This window comes from Callospermophilus lateralis, unplaced genomic scaffold (assembly GCF_048772815.1).
Source record: "Callospermophilus lateralis isolate mCalLat2 unplaced genomic scaffold, mCalLat2.hap1 Scaffold_196, whole genome shotgun sequence".
In the NCBI taxonomy this organism is placed as follows: domain Eukaryota; kingdom Metazoa; phylum Chordata; class Mammalia; order Rodentia; family Sciuridae; genus Callospermophilus; species Callospermophilus lateralis.
In genome coordinates this window covers 470435-498007 of record NW_027512968.1, presented here as the reverse complement: position 1 = coordinate 498007, position 27573 = coordinate 470435, and the positions used below count along the sequence as shown (strand labels likewise).

The window sequence follows — 27573 nt, the reverse complement described above, 5'->3', positions numbered from 1 at the left end:
ATCTAGTTTATGCTAATTAAGATAAGCTGTGTGGAATGTATATATACCGCTCTTGTCCTACAATAAACAGCTCCCACTCCTGCTGTATCAATGTACAGAAGTTGTTCGTCACCCCCCAGTTATTTTTTTTTAAAGAGAGAGAGTGAGAGAGGGGAGAGAGAGAGAGACAGAGAGAATTTTAATATTTATTTTTTAGTTATTGGCGGATACAACATCTTTGTTTGTATGTGGTGCTGAGGATGGAACCTGGGCCGCACGCATGCCAGGTGAGCGTGCTACTGCTTGAGCCATATCCCCAGCCCCCCCCCCCCCAGTTATTTTGCTGCAGCCAGACTGCGGCAGATTACCATGATTTTATCTGTATGTGTGTGTGTGTTTGTGTGTGTGTGTGTGTGTGTGTGTGTGTGTGTGTGTGTTGTGTGTGTGTGTTTAATCTCCTGTATGTCTCCAGGCCTGGCACATGGGAGGTGTCAGTAGTGATTTGTGAAAGTACGTAGTGATTTGTGAAGTTGGATTAAACTGACCCAGAGAGGTCTGAGGATGTGGCTCAGTGGTGTAGCACTTTCCTAGCATGCATGAGGCCCTGGGTTTAATCCCCAATACTGCACACAGCCATATGACTAAACCTAGGCTGGTGCCTACAAGCCTTTTAAATCATGGCAGTGGACTGGGTCCTGAAGATTGCAGAACGTTATTGGTTTGGAGCTGCCCAATTGCACTGGTACATCCTTTATGGTGGGTATATAGGTAGATGCAGGTAATGCCATAATTGTGTACTTAGAGATCACCCTTATGTTCTTTCCCATACTTTTTTAAACAGCTTGTCCCATATGAGAAAATCCAGCATACTCTCTGAAGCCAGCAGTTGATCATGGATGGGAAGAACAACAGGAAAGCTCATTTTGAATGTCACTAGAGGGTCATGTTATGAAAGAGTGAAACAACTAGTAAAATAGGAAAGAGAATTCTTATACTTTTTTTATATTTGATTTAGACACAGGGTCTCACTGAGTTGTTTAGGGCCTCAATAAGCTGAGGCTGGCTTTGAACTTAAGTTCCTCCTGCCTCAGCCTCCTGAGCCACTGGGATTACAGGCGTCCACCACTATGCCTTGCTCTTGTAGTTACTCTGCAAAAAGAAATGCCCAAGTCACCTCCACTTGTGTGTTTCAGGCAGCACAACAGGATCCGCAGTGTGAACGGGAGCCAGCTGAAGGCCTACCTTTCCTTGGAAGTGTTGGATCTGAGTTCGAATAATATCATGGAAATTTGGAGCGCCTGCTTTCCCCCTGGAATGTACATAAGAGAGCTATAAGTGCTTCTGTGGCTGGGGCTGTCCCTCTGCTTCTAGGTCAACTGGAGGCCTCTCCATTACCCAGGTCTGTACACAGTCTGCATATTTCACTTCTGCTTTGGTCAGCTTTTTCACTACTGTGTGACTAAAAAAACCCGACCAGAAAATTGTAGAGGAGGAAAAGTTTATTTGGGGGCTGACAGGTTCAGAGATCTCCATTCATAGACAGCAGGCTCCATTCCTCAGGGCTCAAGGGGAGGCAGGAGGTCATGGAGGAAGAGTGTGGTGGAGGGAAGCAGCTCACATGGTGATCAGGAAGCAGAGAGAGACTCCACTCTCCAGAGACAAATAGAGACCCAAAGCCATGCCCCCATGCCCCCTCCTCCAGCCACACCCACCTGCCCCCAGCCACCACCCAGTTAATCCCATCAGGGGGTTCATTCACTGGTTGGGTTAAGGCTCTCACAACCCAGTCATTTTTCCTCTGGACCTTCTTGCACCATCTCACACGTGAGTTTTGGGGGATACCTCACATCCAAACCATAACAATTTTTCAGCTCTGGGGATGGTACAAGACGGGAGAGATTGGCCTCTGATGCCCACTGATGGAACATTTCCAGTCCCATAGTATTCGTCTGTGTTACACCCAAGATGGACACCTTTGGCAGGGAGAGGTGGACTTGCCTGTCCAGGGAGCTCACCCCTCAGACAAAAGAGTTCAAGACTCTGAGGTCTGCCCTGACAACAAAGCCTGCTTTTACTCCCATTTACTGGGCTGCTTCCCAGCAGAGCTTGGAGAAAAGGCTCAGGGGAGCTTAGAGGCCCACTGTGCAGGGAGAGTGCTTTGCATACTCTCCAGGCTCTTTCTTCCTAGCGTCCCACAGTGATCACACAGCTCATGGGATCTGTCTGGGAAGGCGGCTCCTGGTTCTGTGGGTTCTCAGGACTGTGCTGAGGTGTCTCTTACCTGTGTTCGGGCCCCATCTTACCAGCGATGTGGATGGTAGACAGGAGTAAAAATGATAAAACCTGCAGCACCCACGGTCTGTGGGTAGGAAAGTGTTGCTCTGGGGAAGAATCTGAAGAGACATTTCCAAATCTGAGTGAGTTTACATTCGCTTTGTCATCACTGTTTCAGAGTCATTTTGGAGCTCATTTGCGAGTCCTGTTTAGAGGTGGTCATGACCCATCTCTTCAGGGAAGATGAACCTTGGCCCCTAGATTTTCCAAGTTGTTCTCAGGCTGCATCAAGGTGCCGAAATCAGGAACAGGAGGATTTGGCCTTTGTTAACCTCAAGTGGAGCCTGTCCTGAGGTGTCCAGCTGCCGCCCAACACTCCCTTGCTCTGAACCAAGAAACCACCAACCGCAAAATGGAATTGCACTAACCTTCTGTCCCTGCAAGAAAGCAGGAGGGACTTTCTCTTTTGGCAGCTTGTGGCTGCTCTATCTTCTTCCCAGAGGCTGTTATTCTCTAATCTGGAATGTCAAGAACAAACAGTGTGTAGAGAATCCTCATGTGCTCTGTGCTGGGGCTCTGCCTGATAAAGAACCCAGAGGAGCCTTGTTCCTTCCCCCCAGGGTAGAAGATCCTCTGGGCTTTCTCCTTTTCACTTAGGCGCTGTTTTTGTTTTTGTTGTTGTTGTTGTTTTTGTTTTTTGTTGTTGTTGTTGTTTTGTTTAAAAAAAAACACCAAAATTTTGTCTAGGAAAAGCAGTAAGAAGGGTGTTGAGGGGTAACTTCTCATAGGAATACTGATTTATTTTATTTCCTTTATTTTTTCCCTTTTCTTTTCCACTGCTTGCTATGCTTTCACACAGTGTGATACACCTGTCTGTGTTATACACTGCAGTCCGTCTGCTCAGTACGGTCAAAGTAGATGGCCCTGAAAAAGTATTGCTTGTCTTTTTTTGGCAGGGGCTGGGGTACCGGGGATTGAACCAGGGACGCTTAACCACTGAGCCCCATCCCCAGCCCTATTTTGTATTTTATTTAGAGATAGGGTCTCACTGAGCTGCTTAGGGCCTCGCTTTTGCTGAGGCTGGCTTTGAACTCTCAATCCTCCTGCCTCAGCCTCCTGAGCTACTGGGATTACAGGCATGGTATGGCTTGCTCTCTAAAGAACTTGGCTCAAGTCTCTTTAACTAGAGGGTTTCTTTCGGGTATTTAAAATCATTTAAAGGAATTGGCTTATACCTACTTATTATGTAAGTCCAAAAATGAGACCCACTTCAGGATTAAAGACTGTTTCCCCAAATCATGGAATGGAATCTGACCTGGCCTCTGAGCTGACTTTGTGCTTTGTGTAGGGCTTTTCTTGTGCGCCTTGGGTGGCGGGCCAGGTGTGGCCTGAGGTTGGCAGGTTTGCAGGAGGGCTGGGGGTGGAGGTGTCTGACGGTCACTCCCGCCCTCTTGGGCCCACTAGCCACAGGTGCTGTGTGCTCTGGGCTGAGTGGAGGTTGACCTTGGACAGTCTTGCCACCTGCAGTGCTTCCCCATCTGGGAGTCAGGGCAGGCTCTGAAGCCTTGTGATAATAGACATCTCCTCAGGAAACCTGTCCCTCTGGGTGTGTCTTAGCGTGTTTTCCCAGCTCAGATCCAGATGGGTCTGGTGTGTGTAACAGAACGAGGAAGGCCTCCTACAGCTGTGACATTTTCTCTCCTGACTCGTTCCAGCAACCTGGCCAGCAATCGCATTGGATCCCTGGAGTCAGGAGCATTCGATGGCCTATCACGGTCACTGCTAACTCTTTGCCTGAGCAAAAACAGGATCACCCAGCTTCTTATAAAAGCATTCAAGTTACCCAGGCTGACACAACTGTGAGTACAGAAACCAGCACTTTAACTAAGGTTATAGCCCAATTTTTATGGGCGCCAAACTTCCCCAAGGACCTAGCACCAAATGCAACCCCTACTTCCCACCCCCCACCTTGCCCCCAGTAAAGTTCTGCATGAACTGTAATTAATGCCCCTATGACAACACCTAGTAAAAGCAGATTGGAGCTGGGTCTGGGGCCGGTGGGCCACCTCATCTTGCAGGGATGAGGTCCACTGAGTATGGACGTGCAGGTTTATGCTAGTGTCCTCCTCGATGACATGAGGAATCCTGCTGGTTAGCTGGCATGGCTAGTGCTTAGGCTTCATGCATTCTGTTTATTTATCTCAGAGGTTTTAGTGTTGTTTTTAAAGGTACCCGTAAAATAAGTACCTCAGTCTTGATGGCATCCTCGACATTTCTTGAATTTGGCAGGAAGTTAGCATGGCTAAAGGCGGTAAGCAGGAGATGGCAATTTTTATCTCCTAAATCTTACAAGGTGGTTGATGTATGATGGTCTCTCGCTTTTTTTTTTTTTTTTGGTACCGGGGATTGAACTCAGGGGCACTCAACCACTGAGCTACCTCCCCAGCTGTATTTTGTATTTTATTTAGAGACAGAGTCTCATTGAGTTGCTTAGGGCCTTGCTGAGTTGCTGAGGCTGGCTCTGAACTCACAATCCTCCCACGCCACTGGGATTATAACCCTGTGCTACCATGCTTGGCTCTTGATTGATTGATTGATTGATTGATTTTTGACTTCTTTTTATTATTGGAAGAATAAATGTCAAGAAAACAAGCCAGTAGTGGAAATTTGGTTTAAATTGACGAGAACAGTTGTTGAGGCTCAGTGGGGTGTGGATCCTGGGCTGTCTGCGGAGAAGGTCTCCATGATGCTGAGGAGGTTGGGTCACGAGATGCTCCAGAAATAGTTGGGGGAAACCAGGGCTTTCCCATTAGCTCCATGTGTCTTTCCCTGCCCCTCCAGGCCACCCAGAGTCCTTTCAGTCCCCCGAGGCTCTCTAGTACTAGAGCCAGCAGCTGAATGTGTGTGCTTCATGGGGGGTCCCCCGCTGCACTTGCCCCATATATGGAGATCCCATCAGATGCTCTGACTGCAAATGTTTTTGCATTAGATACCCGCTGGCTCGCTGGCTGGGAAACTCGGCAGGGGTGTGTGTGTGTGTGTGTGTGTGTGTGTGTGTGTAATGTGCACAGGGAGGCTCTGACCCTGTGGGCTTCTTCTATTCAGGGACCTCAATTGGAATCAGATTCGGTTGATCCATGGCCTCACGTTCCAGGGCGTGGAAAGCTTGGAGGTGCTGAAGCTCCAGAAAAACAACATCAGCAAGCTGATGGATGGCGCTTTCTGGGGCCTGTTCAATATGCATGTGCTGTAAGGGTGAGGCCGTGGCCTCTGCACCCTGCCTCTGTGGGGAGTGGGGCAGCCTGTGTGTGTCCATTCAGCTGAGCACTAGGTGGAGAGCAGGCCACCTTTCCTTTTTCTTTCTGTTTTTTTATTTTGGTACCAGGATTGAACTTGGGGAGGCACTCGACCCCTGAGCCCCATCCCCAGCCCTATTTTGTATTTTATTTAGAGACAGGGTCTCACTGAGTTTCTCAGCACCTCACTTTTCCTGAGGCTGGCTTTGAACTTGAGATCCTCCTGTCTCAGCCTCCTGAGCTGCCTTGATGACAGTCCTGTGCCATCGCACCCAGAAGGCCACCTGTCATTTGAGTCTTCCTGTGGTCCCAACTCAGTGTCTCTGCAGACTCAACCATATCTGTTCGTGTTTCCACAGCAGAATAGCAACATCTCTTGGAGGAGGTTTTTGAATCAGAACGGGTGTTGCAGGAAGGATCCCCATTCCTTGGCTTCCTCCCACCCCCACTTCCTCGCTGCAGAACAGATCCTTCCCCACATCCTCTCCACTCCCACACTCCACAGAAAGCTCCTTCTCTCCCCATTTTGGGTTTGACAGTCTTTCTTGATGTGTAGGTGGACCCAAAATATAGTTCATCACAGGAGATTTATTTATGTCTTGTCAGCTCATCAAGGCACTTGGTGCAGATGTGCAGCTTTTATCAAGGGAACATTCTCTTCGGCCAGATGTGTCCAATAGCGGAGCTGAGGCCTGCCAGAAACAAAGGCAACATCAAAAAAAAAGCAGAAGAATGTAATCTGCTGTCCTTCAACATTTAATTTGTTTACTTTTCATTAGAGGTGATGCCTCTGCGTGAATGAATCACATAGTACCATCATCCGTCCCCTCTCTCCCCCTCCCTCCCCATCCCCGTTCTTCTCCCAGAAGACAGTTGGGTCTCAGCATTTCCTCTTGGTTTTCCTCTTTTCAGGTTTGCGGGTGGTTACTTCCAAGTTGGCACATCTTCACCAGTATCTTTACCCACTTCTTTCCTTCACTACTTGTCTTTATAACTGAAACCAAGCCCAGAAGCTTAGGTCCAGGCCCCAGAGTGTACTGTGCAGAAGTATCTCTGCTTTGCATGACCAGGATGCTAGTGGCTTCTCCTCCTTTGCCACTTCAGCTGGGCTGGAGCTCTGTGGTGCATATTCCAGAACACTCTTCCTTCCTCAAGTCTGTCATTTAGAATCTGAAGTTCTAAGTTGATGATGGTCTGAGGATTAAGAGAATTTTCAGAAGAAAACAGTGTGAGGCTCTACCATTTCATTTTTATGTGGAACGAATTTATACAAATTAGGGCCAGTCATGGTGGTGTGTGCCTGTAATCCCAGTGGCTCAGGAGGCTGAGGCAGGAGGATTGCAAGTTTGAGGCCAGCCTCAGCAACTTATCAAGATCCTAAGCAGTTCAGCGAGACCCTGTCTCTAAATCAAATATAAAAAAGGGTGGGGGTGTGGCTCAGTGGTTAACCACCCCTGAGTTCAATCCCTGGTACCAAAAAAAGAGCAAAATGTGCATTGGTAACTTCCATGAGAGAAACCAGGTGTCTAGGCAGAGCTGTCATTGGTGAGGATTCTGAGAAGTGAGGGAATGGCACATGAATGCTCTTCATTCAGTGGGTTCATATCCTGAGATGCCCACTGTGAGCTGAGGATGTCATAAGTTGAAAATACACTTAATTCCTAGTCCCCAGGGCATCCTAGCTTGTAGCACAACACATGGTAGAGTGTCAGTTGTTTCCTCTGGGTACCACAGGGCTGAGGGGGAGCCATCTCTCTGCCACTCCCAGCATTGAGAAAGGATTGTACCAGTTAGGAAAGATCTAGATTCGGAATTCAAAGCGGAGTTTCTGCAGAATGTGTGTCAGTCTCATACCTTCATAGAGTATGGACATCACAAGTTGGAATACTGTAAGTCAGGGACCTGCTGTGCATACTTAATGAGCATGTTGGGAGCCAGATCGTCACACTGCCCACAACCCCGAGGTACATTCTCTATTCCCTCTCCATACAGCACCATGAGGTGGATTCTTCTGGATATTTCCATTTTGCAGGTGTTCAGACTCATTAAGCCATCAAAATAGCAAAATCAAGATTTAAATCTTGTAGTCATGGAGCTGGGAGTAGTGGCACACACCTGTAATTCCAGCATCTCAGGAGGCTGAGGCAGGAGGATCGTAAGTTCAAAGCCAGCCTCAGCAACTTAGCAAAGCCCTAAGCAACTCAGTGAGACCCTGTCTGTAAATAAAAAATATAAGTAGGGCTGGGACTGGGGCTCAGTGGTTAAGCACTCCTGGGTTCAATCCTGGGTACCAGAAAAACAAAAATCATACAGTCATTGGACCCCAGAGCTAATGCCATGTCTCCTGGCACAGTGGATTTTTTCAGTTGGATGAGGATAAGGGCTGCCTCCCTTTTCTCCTTCTCTCTCTGTTCCTCTCCTGGCTTTGCCCTTGCTGAGAGCTCCTCTGCCCACTCATCTGCCTGGTTCACTTTGACTTAGCTGAAAGTGACTTATGGCTAACATCCCCTGCCCTTCCGAACTTTCTGAGTATGTCTTGGCCTGGAGACCCTCCACTGGGGTCTGCCCGTCTTCTCTCCGCCATGTGTATGCACACCAGGGGGTCTCCATGCTTCCCATGTGCTCTTACACCCTCAGTGTGACCGCCCTGTCTGATCGGAGCGCTGACCAGGCACACTCCGTGTATTGGGTAAAGGTCGGACCCCTTTGACCCCGGGCACTGTCATTGCAGACACCTTGAGCACAACAGCCTGGTGGAAGTGAACAGCGGCTCCCTCTTTGGCCTCACGGCCCTGCACCAGCTGCACCTTGGCCACAACTCCATCTCACGCATCCACTGCGATGGCAGAGAGCAGTGGACTAAGAAGGGGTGTAGGCCTCGGGGGCAAAGGCAGCTCAGAGGCAGGCAGGCCGGTGGCCCTGTTCTGGCAGAAAGAAGGATAGATGTTCAGGCCAGCCAGGCCCAAAGCAGGAATGTCAGGTCTTTGAGCTCCAGGCCCTTCCTACCTCCTATTTTTGAAATAACAGAGGTGTAGCCTGTCGGTCCCCATGAAGAGCCTCTGTCCCCAGGGATTTCTTGGGTGTGGAAAAAGCTCCTGAAGTCAAGGGCTTTGTCTGGGAAGGGCAACCTAAAGAACCCTTCTCACTGTAGCTTCTTGCAGAGTGATGGTACCTTAGGCCTCTGGGCCATGGTGTGGCACACCTTTAATGCCAGTGACCTGGGAGGCCAAGGCAGGAGTATCACAAGTTTGAGGCCAGCCTCAGCAAATTAGTGGGACCTATTTCAAAAAAAAAAGAAGCTGGCAATGTTGCTCAGTGGTAGAGCACCCCTGGGTTCAAGCCCCGGTACGAGAGAGAGAGAGAGAGAGAGAGAGAGAGAGAGAGAAAAAGAAACAGTGTGTTTGAACCACACTGGGATCATGAATAGAGCAATGGCGACCCGCTGACTGGAAGAATCTGTGTGTCCTCAGCGCTTGCACCTCAGTCAGCTTCCCCAGGGACCTGGCTCTTCCCTTTACCTGTCGTGCCTGGTGGAGGAGGTGGATGTGCATGGAGGCTCACAGTGTCCCCCCACCCTCCATTCCTTTGGAAGATCCCCAGGCAGGACACCCAGGCTGGGCCTGAGGGCACCTGAACTCACTGTTGCCCAAGGTGAGAGCCACAGTGGTGACCCCTGGAGAGGGAACCTGGGTGCCCTCTCTGTCCTGCATGCACAGCCGGAGCTGCATAGCCAAAGGTCGGAGAACATGGCCATGTTCCCGTGTCTGCACCCGTTTCTAGATCTCTGCTTGTGTTGGGGGAACAGGTCCTCGCTAGGTGGAAATTTTCAGTTTCATAATGCTCTAGTTTAGTCCGGTTGGGTTTCCTTATTTTTCAGGAGAGTTTGGGAGGGTTTTCTCCTTTCCCTCTTTTCATAGGCTTGGCCTAGAAAAATTGTCACTTAATGTGAGCAAGCGTTATGGGTGCCAGGCACACTCACAGGGACCTGGAACTTCATGCTGCGCTTGCAGCCCGAGTCCTTAGCCGGTCCCTCCCGTTGTGTGTCCCTTGCATCTCGGGCCCACAAGCATCCCTCTGCTGACCTGGCGTTTCAGTCTCTGTGGGTCAGTGGTCAGAGCGTGTGCCATGCAACAGCCTGCCTCTCCCTCCCGCTCACTGCCCTTGGACTTGGGGTGTTAGATTCGCCCTCCTGGTGCTTTAGGGTGCTGCTTCCTCCCTCTTGTGGTATCAGATGGCACACTCTTTGCTCAGGTGAGGACCACATGAGGTAACTCCAGGGACACGTGGTTCTCTGTTGTCCTAGTCCAGGAGCCCTGGGGGAAGCAGGGCAGGTTGAGTCCCACAGTCCTGAGCCTGTCTAGTTCCTAGGGTGAGGAGCCACCGTTCTGTGACTCAGCAGAGGGTGTGTGACCTCCTGGGAGAAGCTGTGCTCCAGAGCCTTGATGGGGCTTTGAGCTCCCTGCTCCCCTTTCTGGCTATGGACCGCTGTCTGCTGTGCCCTTTAGAGGGACCGGAGGTCACTGCAGCATGCCTTGACCAGTCCTAGAAGCTTGCCCCGTTCTCAGGTCACCTCAGAGGCAGGCTGAGGGTTGCTTTCCCGCCCCTCCCCTAAGCCAAATTTCTTAATTGCAGGTGAGGATATAATTTTGGTCTCCTGCCAGGTCTTGTGACTGACAGACACCATGACTTATTTCTCTAGCAGGGAAAGAAGGCTGCCTGCTGCCCCCTTTAAAAACCCATTAATCTTCACTGATACTATTTTTGTTCTTCCTGACCCAGCCCAAACTTCCCATTTTTCAACCAGAGGTGACCCGTATGCGAAGTGACCAGCGCCAGGGTTGTGTCAGAAATGCAAGGGTGTCTGGGAGGAGGGTTGGAGTCTCACATGCAGGCTAAATGGATGATTTGGGGTGTGTCCTGTCCTGCTCACAGGGAGGGTAGGTGACACTCAGGCCAGAGCCTCCAGCCTGAGGCTGAGGCCCTGCAGTGGTTGTCCCAGGCAGGGATTCATGGTGCCCTCTGCTGTCCAGTGCATGGAGTGGCAGCATCTGACCCACAAGGGGCCTATCCAGGGTGTCGGGCCTCTGCCAAGAAAAGTCTGAATCAGGACCAGCCTGGACACCAGCAGGGAGATTTTGTATTGCATGACCTTGTGCCATCCCCACAGTTTAACCACACTGGGACCTGCACAGCCATCCCTGTTGTTAGGCCAGGTGGATGACCTAGCTGCACATCCACTGTGAGGTGCTCCCTGCCCACGGAGATCCCATGGGTTGTTGTAAGCAAGTCTGTGAAGCCTGATAATGGCCTGTGCCCCTCCATCTCCCCTGGATTCTGTCCTTCAACAACCTCACGCGGCTGGACAAGGAGAGCCTGGCCAAGCTGGGCAGTTTGAGCATCCTGCGCCTCAGCCACAACTCCATCAGCCACATCACCAAAGGTGCCTTCAAGGGACTCAAGAACCTGCGCATCTTGTATGGCATTCACTGTGGGAGTGACCAAGCAATGGGGTCCTGGGCAGGAGAGCAGAAGAGGGCAGAGCCGGCCCCTAAAGGCCAGTGCAGTGCCAGAACCTTGAGCAACTGGTGACCAACGAGCATGCAGGAGGGGTGTGGTCTTAGTCAAGAACAGGGACACAGCACAGTTTGGGAACAGGAACCTTTATGACCAGAGATCAGCCATCTTCTGAAAAGCTTGCCACGCTGATGGAAGCCCTCAGGTGGGATTATGCCATGTCTAGAGAACCAAGCAGACCACAGCACTGAGGCCCCAGAGTGAGTGTGCTGTCTCTTTATCTCTTGCAGAGACCCTGTCCTTGGTGGTACCCTTGGAAGACCTCATGGTGTCTGTGGGGGAGACGGTGGCCCTCCAGTGCAGTGACTGGCAGCCCCTCCCCCCGCATCACCTGACTCAAGGGGAACCGCCTCCTGAGCCTCACCGACAGGCACCACTTCACCTCCGACAACCAGCTGCTGGTGGTCCAGAACGTGGTGGTGGAGGACGCGGGCCAGTACACCTGCGAGATGTCCAACACGCTGGGCACAGAGCCCGCTCACAGCCAGCTGAGCATCTTGCCCACGCCTGGCTGCAGGAAGGACCACCATGGCATCTTCACCATTACTGTGGTGTGCAGCATTGTTCTTATGTCGCTGGTGTGGGTGTGCATCATCTACCAAACCAGGAAGAAGAGCGAGGAGTACAGTGTCACCAACACAGGTGAGCACGGTGGCCGTTCATTTCCAGGGCAGGAGAAGCCAGGTCCACACTCTTCAAGAGCTCTCATGCTCTGGGAACACCAGGACCTCTGGGAATGTGGTTCTGGAGAACTGAACCCTTGGTCCTGCGGACACTGGGTTCATAGTCAGGGCAGAGCCAGAAATGGAGCTGCCTTGCAGCTGGGGCTGGGGCTCAGTGGTAGTGCACTTGCCTGGCATGAGTGAGGCACTGGGTTTGATCCTCAGCATAGCATATAAATAGATAAACTAAAGGTCTATTGACAAGTAAAAAAAAAAAAAAAGAACTTCCTGCTGATGTCCTCCTCATAAACGGAGGTGGATTGTCCCTGAAGCATCACAGTGCTGTGGATTTATTAGTTCTGTCTCCCTTCCTGTCACTCTTCCCTTTCTTTTGTGGTCTTAAATGATTTTGACATGGGCTCAGGTTCAACTCGGGTCTGGGAGGGCCTCCTACCTGCACCAATTCCTGGTCTCTGCGCAGCCTCGATGGCTGTTGCCAGGGGATTCTGTTCGGGGCCTGACAGTGAATGCGCATCTGCATCTGTTGTCACCGCAATCCTGAATATTTCATTGTCTTATCTCCTTGAAGAGGAAACTATTATGCCACCAGATGTTCCAAGCTACCTCTCTTCTCAGGGGACCCTTTCTGACTGGTGAGAAACCTCAATCAGGACTGAGGGTGGCCATTGGGCCAACAAGCACATCGAGAGCAACAGTAAGGCCTCTGACACAGTGAGATGGAGCTCTATCTAGGTGACTGTCCTCCGTAGGTGGAGATGGCCTCTAGCTCCCTATTCAGGTGTCTGGCGTTAGGTAGGAGAGAGCATCAGGTGAACGAGGCAGCTGCTGGCCCAGGCCTCTGTTGTTTAGCTCAGTCCTGGTCTGTGCAAGCTCTGCAGAGGTTTCAACATCCTGTCTCTCCAGAAGGTCACCATCTGGGCTTAGCAGTAAGCCTCCCAGTTGGGATAAGGTAGGACCACTGTCAGAAACAGCTGCAGGGAAACCCCAGGCCCTGAAACCAAGCCCTGCTTCCACAGTTGGCCCTTGGTATCTGTGGGTTCGATTCTCTACACACTAGAAATATCCAGGGCGGAGAAGGTAATGCACATGCAGCCTTCTTTTCCTTGTCATTATTCCCCCAAAACACAGTCCAATAGCTGTGCACACAAAGTTACATTTTACTAGTCACAATGCTTAATCTAGGGTGACTTACATGGGACAGTGTATTCAGGTTATGTGCAAATGGTGTGTTATTATATACAAGGGACTTGAGCATCCCTGGATTTTGGGATCTGTGTGGGGGCTCTGGCACCATGAAGGTACCAAGGGATGCGAGTGCAGCGGCAATGCCAAGACCTCCTCTGTATTCCAGACTCACAGGGAAAACTCTCTGCAGGGGGCGCTGTTTCAGTTGGTGGGAGATTGTGAGCGCTTGCTGAGCTGAAGGCCGGGCCTGAGAGAGCTGCTCCTCTAACATGGCTGCAGATGCTCAAAGAGTGCTTGCTGGGAAAATGGTACTAGAAAACAGGCCCATTGCCAGCTTCGTGGTGGCACAGTAGTAACTCACACTGATAGAGAGACTACAGCAGCAGCCCCAACCGTCCTGCTCCTCAAACTCACTGAGACCTCCTCTGCAGTTTCTAACCTGGGGAGTCTGTTGCAGGTGTGTGTCTGAGAGATGTGGACCTCTTTCCAAAGGTTACGTCCACAGCATCATGCACAGGCAGCCCAAGTTCTGTGTTAGATACAGTAAAGCGCCCTGGAAAGTGTCAGAAAAAGCCACTGGGACACCTGGTCCACCTAATATGGGCAGGTGATGCTTCCACCAGGAAAAGTAGTGTCTTTTTGAAATCAAGATCTGGGTTGACCCACTCACTAAATGAAGAGGGGAGATGCCTACATTTCCATCTAGCACTCTCTAAATTGGGTATTTAGTATATAAACAGGAAGCTCTGGCCTGGTGCCCTTTTAATTCTAGAGGAGTGTGTCTCATAGTTACTATTTATGGTACAGTAAACCTGAGCAAGAATTTTCCAGAATAATAAGCAACATAGGGGGTTTTAGTATCTGTTCACCAGGGCTGTTTTGAGGTTAAATTTCTAATTGTTCAGAAAACTCTTAACCCTGCATGGTACCTAATTGTTGGGGTTTTTCTTTTTTCTTTTTTTTTTTTTTTTGCCGCTGATCACAGTAGCATGACTACAGTCTCTAAGTACAAGATTAGCTTAATCTGGGGCATGTGAGCAAGAAGGACCCCATCTCCACTAACGGTGTGGCATGTGCCCTGCCTTTTCTGTGAAGGTCTTTGGGGAGGGGGCGTTTGCAGGCCGGGGGCAGGACCCCACTTGGGTGCAGGTGGGTGGCCTGTTCTGTGGGGGTGGCTCTGACCTGGCCCATCTCTCCTTCAGAACCCAGTGGCCCTCTCGTGTGCAGTGACTGCAATGCTGATGTGGACAGTTACTCCAAGGAGCAGGCCCCCCACTCTCAGCCCACATGCAGGGACAGCACACAGCCAAGTGCACTGTGTGGCCAGGATCCCAGCCAGGGTGACCAAGGAGACTCTCCACATCATCCTCGCAGTGGGGCCCGGGACAGGTACCTCTACCCCAGCAAACAATAGAATGCCGACATCCTTGAGGAAGCCGTCGGTGTCCCTAGATGGAAAAGGTGATCCCTTACTGTCCTCCTGGCCTCCCTGGCAGCTACACTAGCTGCCACATCTGGTCATGCTGGAACTTGGCTCTGACGGCCTTCTCTTTCCCCAGGGGGCTTTGCCTGTACTCTATAGTGAGGCTGTGCGAAGTGGACCCCGCAGACCTTCAGCCCTGCCCTGTGTGCCCTTCAGGCAGCACGGAGCTCCCAGAGGCCTCCTTGGCCTTCCCTTCAGGTTGCTGTTTCCTTGGAGGGGGGTTAGGAATAGTTCTGGTGCCTTAGTGCATGGTGGGAATTTAGAGACAAAAAAGACATTTGTTTCCTGGGGTTCCTGGTGGGTTAGGAAGGACGGGGAGTCCTTGGTGTTGTGTGCTCTTCGCAGTTACATTTAGCCTGAGTTGGTGGCTCCTGCAATGTGTCTTTGCCGTGAGGGGCTTTTCCCTGGAGGCTTGCTTCTTTGAGGGATGAAGTGAAGGTTGCTAATCCACCACAAGCCATGAGTTAGGACGGTAGGCCTTTCTCCCTTCTCTGAAGCTCACTTTTTCTTAACAGCAAATGTCATCTTGTCCATGTCGCCGGATTGTTAGCTGAGGCTTTTTGGGCAAAGGCTGCTGGTGTTGGTACCTGTGGATTTTTCAATAGTGACGTTTTAATTCTGCCAATATAATATTACATTGGGGGTAAAAAAGATCAAGTTCTCACCTTCCAGGGCTAGCTCATGTCTACTGAGGAGCCTGAGCAGGCCCATCCACGCCCTCCCTTCACATAGACGGGACTGGGTGTGGACTACATAAGATTTAGCCCTAGACCTGGGTGTGTTTGCACTTTTGAGACCTGTAGCTGTCTTGTGAGTGCCAATGTGTAATTCACTGAAAATTACATTGAAACAAATAAGGTCCTTAAAAAAATCTCAAAGTACATTTCTTTAGCCAAAAAGTTGAAGGGAGATATTAGCCAAATGGCTACGTATGTCAGATGTTCTTGTCAGAGGTCATCATTGTTCCAGAGGTCATCATTGATCCATTGTTTTGTCCTCAACAGTTAACTGATAAATGTTACTTCCACAAAATATGTGAATTTGCTGCTTCTGAGAGGCAATGTGAAAGAGGAAGTATTACTTTTATGTACAAATTTATTTATTTATAGAAATTTTTGTACAATGTACATTGAAAACATGTAAAATATTGAAGTGTATAACAAACAGCACTGAAGTGTCTTTAATAAAGGTTCATTTATAAGTGTTGAGCAAATGGCAGGAATGAAAATTGGGATATATGGTGTCCTTAGGGAGACAACAAATGGTTTCTTTTGGCTAGAAAATGTATGTGCAAAGAAGGTTTGCAGGTTAGAGTCATGCAACTTATTCAGTAAATATTTATTAAGCATTTGCTAGACACTTAAGCATAGGATACCATGGTAAGCATGATAGAAAAGTTCTCTTAGGGAACCTGTTAGTCTATTAGGGCAGGGATATTAGTTAAGAGCTATGATAAGGACCACATGGTAAGATCTAGATCAAGTTTCAAGATAAATTGTCTTTGAGGAAATACTGTTTAAGCTGAAACCTTATGGTTGAATACATATCAACTAAGCACTGCTTGGAAAACAGTCTACCTTCTCTAATCCTCTAATGTCCAAATCCTGTTAACCAAATTGTGCATTATGTGTTCAGTTGTCAATACAAATGAGTTACTGGTACTCTAAGCAATTGAAATTGGCATGAAAAAGAATTATATTTTCCATTCTTGGTCTAGAAGATACCATGCCAAATATAGCATGACATTTCTTCATTTATAAATGCAAAAAAAGATAATGATTTTAAACATCTTACAACAGCAATTTGTTTCTTCACTCAAGCTTAAGCAAATTTTGATAGAATAAGTTCAGTTTTTAACATAATATATGTCACTTGGATGGTAAAATAGCATCCAATTATATGTTCAGTATCTGATGAGAGTCCAGAGGTAGGATGGTATATATTTTAAGTTGTGGGTTTCTGTAGCAAGATTTGCCAACTGGAGTATATAATGAAATATATAATGAGATAAGCTTAATGGATTTACAGGAAAAGTAGAATTGATGAAGAGGTCTAGGCTCAATAGAAAAAAGATGAAAGGTCAGAGAATTGCTGATAGAGTGTGCAAAAAGGGAGATGCCCAAAAACTGAAGAGAAGACAATGAGTGACAAACATCACCAAAGAAAGTGGGTAAGGAATGAGGTACTGAAATATAAAGCATCAGAAAAGGGATAGTTTGGGGGATGGCAGGTTTTTGGGTGTGACCATGGGAGTAGATGGATGAAAGAAATGGAGAAAAGCAAGTAACTGTGATTGTATCTTGACATGGGTGGAAGATGGTGAGGTTTAGTGGTGCTGTCAAAGCTTTAAGTCATATGTGAATATTTTCAAAAATCTGAAAATTACCCCAGTTGGGGATCAAATGGGAAGTAAATCTCAGTAACAGGGTATATGCAAGAATCTGATTTAATAATCAGCCTACAATCCCCTATAGAAGGAGGAACAAGGAATTGCTTAGAAGTGATGGAATGCAGACAGGATGCAGCTCTGGCTTAATCAAAAAGAGGTGGCCATACTTCAGGCAAGGACTTGTGAGCCTGGGGTGGACAGATTGAGTATGAGGTGGAGTTCAGTGGAATAAAATGGGAAGAAATAGCTAGGGGCTCAAAAGAACAAAGATTTGGAAACACAAGTCCTTGGTTGAGAATAATAGAAATGGAAAAGGAACTGCACAGGCTCAGGCTAATGAAAAAGGTGATTAAAGCCAGGGATAAAGGTTTTGATGGTAGTTGATTTTCAAACTCTTTCTAGAGCTTGAATGTTAAAATGTTTCCCTATTGATGCAGACAGGAGTACTCAGCTCTATAAGCCAGACAATGATCTCTGCCCAGTGGCCCGGGTTTGATCCTCAGCACCACATACAAAGATGTTGTGTCCGCCGAGAACTAAAAAATAAATATTAAAAAATTCTCTCTCTTTCTCCCTCCCCCACTCTCTCTCTCTCCCACTCTCTCTTTAAAAAAAAAAGTTACATACTCTTATTAAATATTTTTTTAAGAGAGAGTGAGAGAGGAGAGAGAGAGAGAGAGAGAGAGAGAGAGAGAGAGAGAGAGAATTTTTTTAATATTTATTTTTTTTAGTTCTCGGCGGACACAACATCTTTGTTGGTATGTGGTGCTGAGGATTGAACCCGGGCCGCACGCATGCCAGGCGAGCACGCTACCGCCTGAGCCACATCCCCAGCCCACACACTCTTATTAAAGTACATCTACTATGTTTCATAGGCTAAAACAGTATTTAGGTATCCAACTACCTTTTATTACTTATTCACACTTGGAGAAATTATTATCAAATATTATCTACATCATTCCTTATAGGCTTCTTTTGAAATTATATTTGATAAATTATCAAATATTATCTACATTATTTTTTATATGCTGCTTTTGAAATTATATTTATCTACACATTGTATTACATATATGATATTATTATTTTTGTTGTATCATGTATTGGATTTATATATTTGTGAATTGTAAAGACTCAGAACACAAGATCTACATTTTCAAAATTGTTCAAGACACTTCTAATACTAAAACTTATCATTAGACATAATTTAAATAAAGCATGTGTTTCTGAGATCAAACTATTTTCAAAATCACCAGATTATATTTATCATAAAATGTTGAAAAGACATGGAAATACCAAATCAAAAGTTTAAGATCACCCCCAATTCTTCCCTTCAAATAAAACCTTTATAAAACTTTGGTTTTACTCAATGTTTTGCCTAGTAAAGAGCAGCTTTTTGCACATACTAAGAATCAATGGACATTAGAAAATGAATGAATGATGGGTGTCAATCCATGTAAATTCTAAACGAAAATTAGATCAATGTATATGTATTTCTTTTTAACTTGTCCTTTTTTCACTTAAAATATCCCTAGCAATTACATATATTCAGTATCTTCATGCAACACAATTTTTATATCTGAATCATGTTCAAGTCATCCAATTGAATGAGTTACCTCATTTTAAATCTATGAGAAGAGATTAACATTTTTTGAATTAGTATGACATACCTCTACTGGATCTTTAAAAGTCCAGGAGTCTTCACAATTGGAGATAATGTGTCCATCTGGCCCTATTGCCTCTTCACTTTGTCTGTTGACCCCAACCCAATTTCTTCCAGAGAAATTATGTACCATTTCCCAGGAGTGACACCACGCTCTCAATTTGTGGGCCCTAAAGCACCCTCCTTCTTCCACCAGGAATGCTAGTCCTACTCCTCATCTGAGAACACATGTGTAGCCTTCCAAATCCAAATCCAAGATTTTACTACTAAATTCTGTATCACAGTGATCCTCAGGAATCAGCATAAAACACACTGAACAAGAAGTTGAGTAGAGATGAGGAGAACTGAAGTTTTAGGTCAATTCAGGAGAAAGAAAAGAACATTTTGGTTTGAGTGAGCAGCCAACCCTCTAGACAGGGTTATTTTCCTGTTGTCCATGAACAAGAAAAAGCCATCTAAAGCAGCACATTCTTTTCTTCTCTTAAGGAAACAGTGGAATTCAATTCCTCTCTTCTGAGGCCCCAAGTGATTGGAGAATGGATTGGTAGAGAAGAAAACGATGCTGATCCACTAGCTGCTGGAATTCTGCAGCCCCCAGTTTCAAGAAGTAAAAATGGCCAATGGGAAAGTGAAGACAGTGGCTCTAGCCCTGCAGGAAGGTAAGCAGAGATGCCTTCCGGGATTCTATGACTGGTCACTAAAAGATGAGTGGAAAATAAACCCAAGTGCAGGATTTTGATGAGATACCTCATAGTAATTTTATATAGAAAAACTGGTAAGCTTTGTGTGGGATAAAACATTTAGCTACATTTAATTTTACCATGATATGTGTGTGTGTGTGTGTGTGTGTGTGTGTGTGTGTGTGTGTGTGTGTGTTTGTGTATGCTTCAAAACATCACATCACATATAATAAGTACATAGTTTTACATGTCAACTTAGAGTGTCATTAGGCTTGCTCTTGGTTTGGGTGTTTTTCTTCACATCTAGGTGGCTACCATCTTTTTGCTACTAAAACCAAAAGGGAAAATAGTTTCAAGGTTATAAGCTGTTAGTCAAGACCAACTATAACACTGGGCAGCAAGTGGCTGGCTGTTAAGACTTGGAGAGGGGATTCCTGAGGTATTAGAATGATGTAATTCATCATCAGGAAGAAAAAAAAACTTAAATGCATAATATAGTGTAAGAAGTAGAGTAAATGTGAAATATAAGAAAATAGAAATCTTGCTTTAGAACTATTTAGGTTTATAGTTGAAAACTATGATTGAATATAATTATCCATAATATATTTAATTTTTAAAACTATTCTAAACTTGCAAGTACATATAACTCTTACTCAGAGCCCTGATGCCCAAATGGTGGCAGATTTGCCTTAAGCATCCTTATTCTGGTACAAGTGAAGTAATGTTGAAATGTCCAGATCATATTTATTAGGTAGAGCATATTCAAGATTATCTTGTTTTTGTTGTTGTTGTTTTTGTAATATCATTTTGAGAGTGCAACTCAAAGCAAAATGAAAACTTCAAGGAAGTTGAGGTGGAAAGCATTATGGGAGGCGTGGCTGACACCAAATTGAGAAAACATTTAAATATTCATAATTAAAATGTACCAGGAACTTTCTATGTCATTAGCTGACCACCACAAAAACCTTGCTCCTATGCATAAATCAGCCACACTAAATTTGTATTGCCTCTGTTAAATTTAGTAGCAGCCCATAAATACTTTTTTCTCAAAGAGAAAACCATTTTCTACATGTAATAGCTTTCAGAGTTTCTTTGCTTTGACTTATAACTCGGGTGGAGGGAAAGAAGTTCAAAATACTCATTAATGTGCTTTAGACATATATAAAATTGATTCTATTTCCATGAGAAATAACTTTTAAATAATATAAATAGTTGAAGTGTCTTATGTAAGGAGGAGAAAAACATTTTTAAAAATCCATTTATCTTCTTCTGTGAAACGCCAGATCAATTTCACCTATCAATGAGGGTAATTTTATTTTTAATATAAGACTTATAACACCCACTAGACCTTTATCTTTATTCATTGGTAGATATTTAGTTCTTAAATGTAAAATAGAGAAATGTCAGCTTTCATTTTATTTTTATTTAATCATAATAATAATCATGGCTATCTCACTGCTTCTATGTTCTTCCTTGCTTCAGTGAGGAAGCTCTTATTCTCTTTGGAATGCTGAATAAAGGGGAATCCTAATTGAATCATTTTCTGTAATCCTAATTGAATACCTTCCTCAGAAAACTCATTATTATTAGTAGTAGTATTAGGGATTGAAACCAGGGGTGCTTATCCACTGAGGCTCATCCCCATTCTTCTTTTATTTATTTATTTTTTTTAAATTTTGAGACAGGGTCTCCTGAAGTGGCTCAGGGCCTTATTAAGTTACTGAGGCTGGCTTTGAACTTGCAACCCTCCTGTCTCAGCCTCCTGAGTCATTGAGATTACAGGCATGCAGTCTATGAAGAGCTTTCAAATATTTGTCTTGGAAAGTTGCTTTCACTTTTATTTTTCTTTGTGTTTAAGTTATGGGTTCAGATATACTTATGAATATAAGAAAGTGGTGAAGTTCTACCTTGATGTTCCATTAGAGCAGAAAAAAATATCTGAAATACATGTAGAGAACAGTGGTAAATTCTGTTAGAAACTACATTTCTCCCTTTTTTCTAATTCAAGACAGAATTCCTATGTTTTTGCTACTAGCTCACACAGAATTCAGCTTGATTTGGATGAATAAGAAAGATGTAGATAAATTTTTAATGGATGTAGAGTCTGTACCTATAATATTAGTCTTTCCCCTTAAATAGTAATGAACATGTACAATAATTTAGCCTTATTAAACATTAGCAGGCTGAATGATATTCTAGACTCCTCAAAGAAAATTTGATTTTCAAGCCTGACTTCATCCATTTTTCTTTCTCCCACTGGGGCTTGCATATGGTTGTTGTCGATAAGCTTCTGTTAAAGGAGTGATGGAGGTAAGGACTGTTACTAGACATCTGCAAGGTAAAACTTATTCACCAGCTTATTAACTTATTGTCTATCTTTAGTTGTTGCCCATATCCCTTGCACATTTTTTTCCTACATCTATTGTTCATATTTTTCTCTGAATTGATGTTATTACAATACTCCATATTTAGCAAGTAGCCAACTTTCCCTTTCATGCAGAATGATAGAAACATGACAGGCTGAATTGTCACTCTTAAAGAGAATTAAATAGATGTTATACTAAACCTTGAGAGTCTTATGGGTAGAAACTTACCTGAAATATTTTCCTAGAGAATTTTTTAAAATAATGTATGTCAATTAAATTTTTTCCTTAGCCCCCCTCCCCCAAGTATGGCATTGTACAAAAATGTTCAACAATTTTGAAATGTGTAACTGACACCTCTAATGGTTCAGTGCTGGTTAAAGTGAAGGCAGTTGCAAGGGTACTATGGAGAAACTAACAGAAAAGAACAGGAGACACTAATATGACATCCATGACCCCTAGCCAGTCTCTGGATGGGACTTAAGAGCTCTGTAAATCTCTTAAATTCCATGCAAAATTTTGTATTTTGTGTTGATGGACATTTTTCCACCTATTCTTTCTTTGACTTTCAAATTCATAATTGAGAGAGCTTTAAAAAAAGAAATTAAAAAACCCCTAAACAAGAGAAGAAAGGGTGTTTATAAAAGTGAGGGGGATGTGTTGGGGAATGCTTCAAGACTTCCTGTGTTTGTCAGATACCACCTATTACAGACAAGCTGTAGCTTGTCTGGACAGTTAGTCGGAAAGCATATTACCTACTGCACATGAAGAGTTATAAAAAATAATCACATGTTGACAAAAATAAATGTAAACAAAAATTTTCATAATCTTATATAATCTTATTTTAAACCATCTTAATTAGACATTGCAATAGCTGTGTAATGAATTTTCTAAAATAACTTGTTAAATCTTAATGTTAATTTATAAATAGGCTCATCAAGCCTTGAAAACCTAATGAGGCTCCTTTGAAGCTGAACCACCTTACTAAAACAAGAATAATATCCATAAATATTATAGATCTGGTGAAATGGCTTTGTAACTTAGCACTGCTATTTGATTTTAAACATGCCATATAATTAATCTAAATCTTATTATTTAAAAATATAGGTTAAATGTCCCTATAAAACTAAATTTTCTTCCTGTTAAGAAGTTTCCCTTTCTTTAAAGTTCAAAATGACTTCTGATATGCCAGTGAATAAAGCTAGGAAATGCTCCCTTTCCAGAGAAATAGACCAGGCAACTTACAAATGTGTGACATAAATTTAAGAGGTATTAGGTCATATGATGGGAAATGAAGCAGGATAAGAAGAACAAAGCAGATCAAAGAGAGGGTACTCTTTTACATGCAAAGACCGAGAGCAAAGAAATTGCCCTACTACTGTCATATTTTGATTATTGTGGACATCATACAAAAAATGTAAAAAACAAAAAAGAAAAGTCAAACTTAAGTAATTTAGATATACTCTAACATGAAAATTTTAAGGGTATAAAATATTGATTAATAGTGGTAAATCTGTCAAAAAATCCAAAAGAGAAGCCTTAATATCCAAAATATACAAAATTTGTACCTCATGACTAATAAATTTGTTTTAAAACTAGAAATATAAAGCACACACTTATTCCAGAATATCAATGAATTTATTTTCATATGGCTTAAAATTTATTTTAAGGTGTTTAGAAATACATTAATTTATTTGAGTAGAAAAACATGTCTCAGTTCTAATAATTATTTTCCAAAACACAGTACTAGTTATTCATAGACTTCATGTGTGTTAAGCAACATTTGAGGCTTACTCCATATCTAGGTCTTCCAGACCTGTGCTATATTAATGTCAACACCATGTGTTTTCATGAGATTAAAAAAATACTTGCTTCAACCCTCCTGAAATCATCTTGATAATTGCAGGTTGATGCATAGAAGTTATGCATTTATAATCTAACTTTTATTCTTCATCTTCAACATTACTATCTATGTGTTTTTTTTTCTTCTTTTTAGTATCAATCTTCCTATTTACCTGGATTTTCTTATCTCTCATGTTGAAGACATATGGATCCCTTTAATTTTGAATTTATTTAATGTGTTTGTAAGAGGGAAAAAAGGAGTTCAAAAAGAAAAAAGTCAACTTGCTAAATATTTATTGAACATTAATAGCAGATAATGTGCTAGATACTGGGTAAGAGTAATGTGAAAGAAAAAAAATATTGTATTCAAAACATTTGCTTCTTTAACATTCAGGAAATGAGAAAGAAAGAGGGAAAGAAAGTAAGGAAAAGAAAAAGAAGAGTCTTACTTCTGCAATTAAGCTCCCACACTGCTAGGCACATAATAAGCATTTAATAAGTGAACATTCACTAAATTGATTATAAAACATAGTATTTAGCTTTTTTAAGCTCTTCTACATAAAAACCTAAGTACAACAGCTAAGCATGAAACTTTATGATCTCTTCAACTCTCTGGGCTTTAATATGAAGGCAGCCACTTAATTTCTAATTGTAGTTAAGAAAAGAGATAGATTCTTTCTCAAAAGCCATGAAGGTGCACTCTACAAGCTCAAGATTTAGTTCTCGATAGACATCATCCAGATTTCTACCACACAGAGACACTGGGCCAGATTAAACGAATTTTACCAATCTGTGCTCAGGGACAGAGCATGATGCAGAGTGGAGCAAGGTTGGAAACACGGGAGAGACTGGAGACAGGAGGTGGGATATGTGGAGGAGCTGGAAGCGGTTTCACCAGGACTGATAGGCCCACGAGGGCTGAGGTAGGGGAGGTTGGCCACTAAATTTAAACTTTTATGTTTCCATTTAACTCCAGTTTAGAAGTTACCCTTCTAAACCAAAGCAAAATGATTCTTTGAATATATTAACACCAAATGGAAATATTGACTGCTGCTTTTTTTTCATAAGGTCTCCCAAAATGTTCCCTTTCTTGTTATGTGGGAAGCCATGCAAATCTTCAGGATGCCACCTGGTGTTCTTTGAACACATGATCTATTAAATTACCACTTAGAGACTGCTCTGTGCATTCTATCTTGATTCACTTTATCTTTTTTTATAATCAACTTTTTAATTTATATATGACAGTGGAATGCATTACAATTCTTATTGCACATATACAGCACAGTTTTTCATTTCTCTGATTATATACAAAGCATATTCACACCAATTCGTGTCTTCATACATGTACTTTGCATAATAACATCCATCACATTTCACCATTGTTTCTAACCTACTATTGCCTTCTTTCCCCTCCCACCCCTCTGCCCTATCTAGAATTTGTCTATTCCTCCCATGCTTCCTCTCCCTATCCCACTATGATCAGCTTCCTTATATCAGAGAAAACATTCAACATTTGGTTTCTTGGGATTGGCTAACTTCACTTAGCATAATCTTCTCTAACTCCATCCATTTACCTGAAAATGCAATGATTTTATTCTCTTTTATTGCTGAGTAATATTCCGTTTTGTACGTATGCCACATTTTTTAATCCATTCATCTACTGAAGGGTATTTAATTTGGTTCCACAGTTTAGCTATTGTGAATTGTGCTGCTGTAACATTGATGTGGCTGTGTCCCTTTAGTATACTGTTTTTAAGTCCTTTGGGAATAGACTGAGGAGAGGGATAGCTGGGTCAAATTGTGGTTCCATTCCCAATTTTCCAAGAAATCTCCATATTACTTTCCATATTGGCTATACCAGTTTGCAGTCCCACCAGCAGTGTATGAGTGTATCATTTTTTCCCACATCCTCACCAACACTTATTGTTCTTTTGTCTTCACAATAGCTGACATTCTGACTGGAATGAGATGAAATCTAAGATTCGCTTTATCTTTATGAAAGCATTATTATTATCCTTATTGTAGCAATGAGGAAACCAAGTCCCAGAGTGTTTGTTTCTCTGTTCCAAGGTTGGTTACCGGACTCTCTTGGTCCAAATTCTGTGCCCTTAAATGATTTACAGCCTCTCTCTGCACAAGAGTTCCAGGATTGAGAGCTGGAAAAGGGAGGGCCAGATGAAGGCTCTGAGAACCCTTAGATGCTCTTCGAAAGACCTCAGTCCTCTCTTCCTGTTATTTCACTCAACACTGCTCTCTGCATTCTGGCTGCCCACAACATTGTACTCTCGCGCTGTCTCGCGCTCTTGCTCGCTCTCTCTCTCTCTCTCTCTCTCTCTCTCTCTCTCTCTCTTATTAATTAATTAAATCTTAATTAGGTATATATGATAGCAGAACACATTTTGATTCATTATATATAATTGCATCACAACTTTTCATTTCTCTGGTTGTACACAATATAGCATTGCACCTTATATGCAGTCATACATGCACTTAGGGTAGTGATGTCCATCTCATTCCAACATCTTTCCTTCCCCCATACCCCCACCCTACCCCACCTTCCCCTGTGCCTAAAGTTTCTCCATTTTTCCCATGCTCTCCCCTCCATTATGCATCAGCATCCACTCATCAGAGAGAACATTTGGCCTTTAGTTTTTTGGAATTGGCTTATTTTGCTTAGCATGATATTCTCCAACTTCATCCATTTACCTGCAAATGCCATTATTTTATTTTTTAATGCTGAGTACTATTCCGTTGTGTATATATACCACACTTTATCCATTCATCTATTGAAGGACATCTAGGTTAGTTCCATAGTTCAGCTATTGTGAATTGAGCTGCTGTAAACATTAATGTGGCCACATTACCATAGTATGCCATTTGTAAGTCCTTTGGGTATAAGCCAAGAGTGGGATACCTGGTGAAATGGTGGTTCCATTCCAAGTTTTCTAAGGAATCTCCAAACTGCTTTCCAGTTTGGTAGCACCAATGTGCAGTCCCACCAGCAATGTATGAGTGTGTCTTTTTTTCCACATCCTCACCAACACTGTTGTTTGTATTCTTGATAACTGCCATTCTGACTGGCGCGAGATAAAATCTTAGAGTAGTTTTGATTTCCATTTCTCTAGTTGCTAGAGATGTTAAACTTTTTTTATATATTTATTGATCAATTATGTATCATCTTCTGAGAAGTGTCTGTTCAGCTCTTTAGCCCATTTATTGATTGGGTTGTTTACTTTTTTGAGTTCTGATCCTGGAGATTAATGCTCTATCAGACTTGCATGTGGCAAAAATTTGCTCCCAAAAGGTAGGCTCCCTCTTCACCTTGTTGATTGTTTCTTTTGCTGAGAAGAAGGTTTTTATTTTGAGGCTATTTTCTTGTAATTATGCTATTTTTGCTTCTTTGATCTTCAGCCTGTGGGGCCAGAGAAGAGGCAGGACCAGTCTTTGCTTCTCTGCTGCTTACAGATTTTGAACTATCAATTTACCTGCCACACCACCACCCCTCAAAAAAATTCTCCCTAGAATTGTGGCTTCCAGAATATCATGTTTTCAGCCTGATCATCATCCACATGTTCTTGAAGCCATGCTTGACCATCCCCTGGTCTTTTCCCCTTCCCACTTAGGCACTTTCCCTAAATCCTTATCTTCCTGGTGAAATCAATATAAACACCAGTGATTCTTCCCAAATCTGATCCCTCCTTTCCTTCACCTGCTCTTCATTATTGGTTTTGAATTCCACCTTGTCTGACCCACTCATTCCCTCTATCATATCCTGGACCCTCTCATTATCATTATCTGCCATTCCTATTGTCAATTTTAGGTATCTCACCCTCTCTCAGCCTTTGTCCTTGTTAATTCCTTCTGGCACCCAACTTTTTGGTGTGCCAAGTTTCCATCCTGATAATTTTTGATTGTGTTAAATTTCCATTGCTCCTGACCCACCACCTGGTTCCTTGTTTTTCTCCTTATTCAGCTTTTGTCCATGGCCCACTATTGTAGTCAGTCTCTTAAAGATACCTTCAACTCACTAGACTCTCGTTTCCTTTGTCTTAGTTTCCTTTTAACAATCCAATTCTTCTTTCTGTGGTGAAACCAGCAAAGGCTGGAGAACCTGTGGCTCCACTGGCTGGCGTCACTGAACTCATGACCTCCCAAATGCAGGTGC

General features: G+C 43.9%; 1 pseudogene; it reads left to right on the top strand.

Moving 5' to 3' along the window:
* The first annotated feature begins 656 nt into the window (after positions 1-656).
* Positions 657-14496, top strand: LOC143388668 (leucine-rich repeats and immunoglobulin-like domains protein 1; annotated as a pseudogene).
* Positions 14497-27573: the final 13077 nt, after the last annotated feature.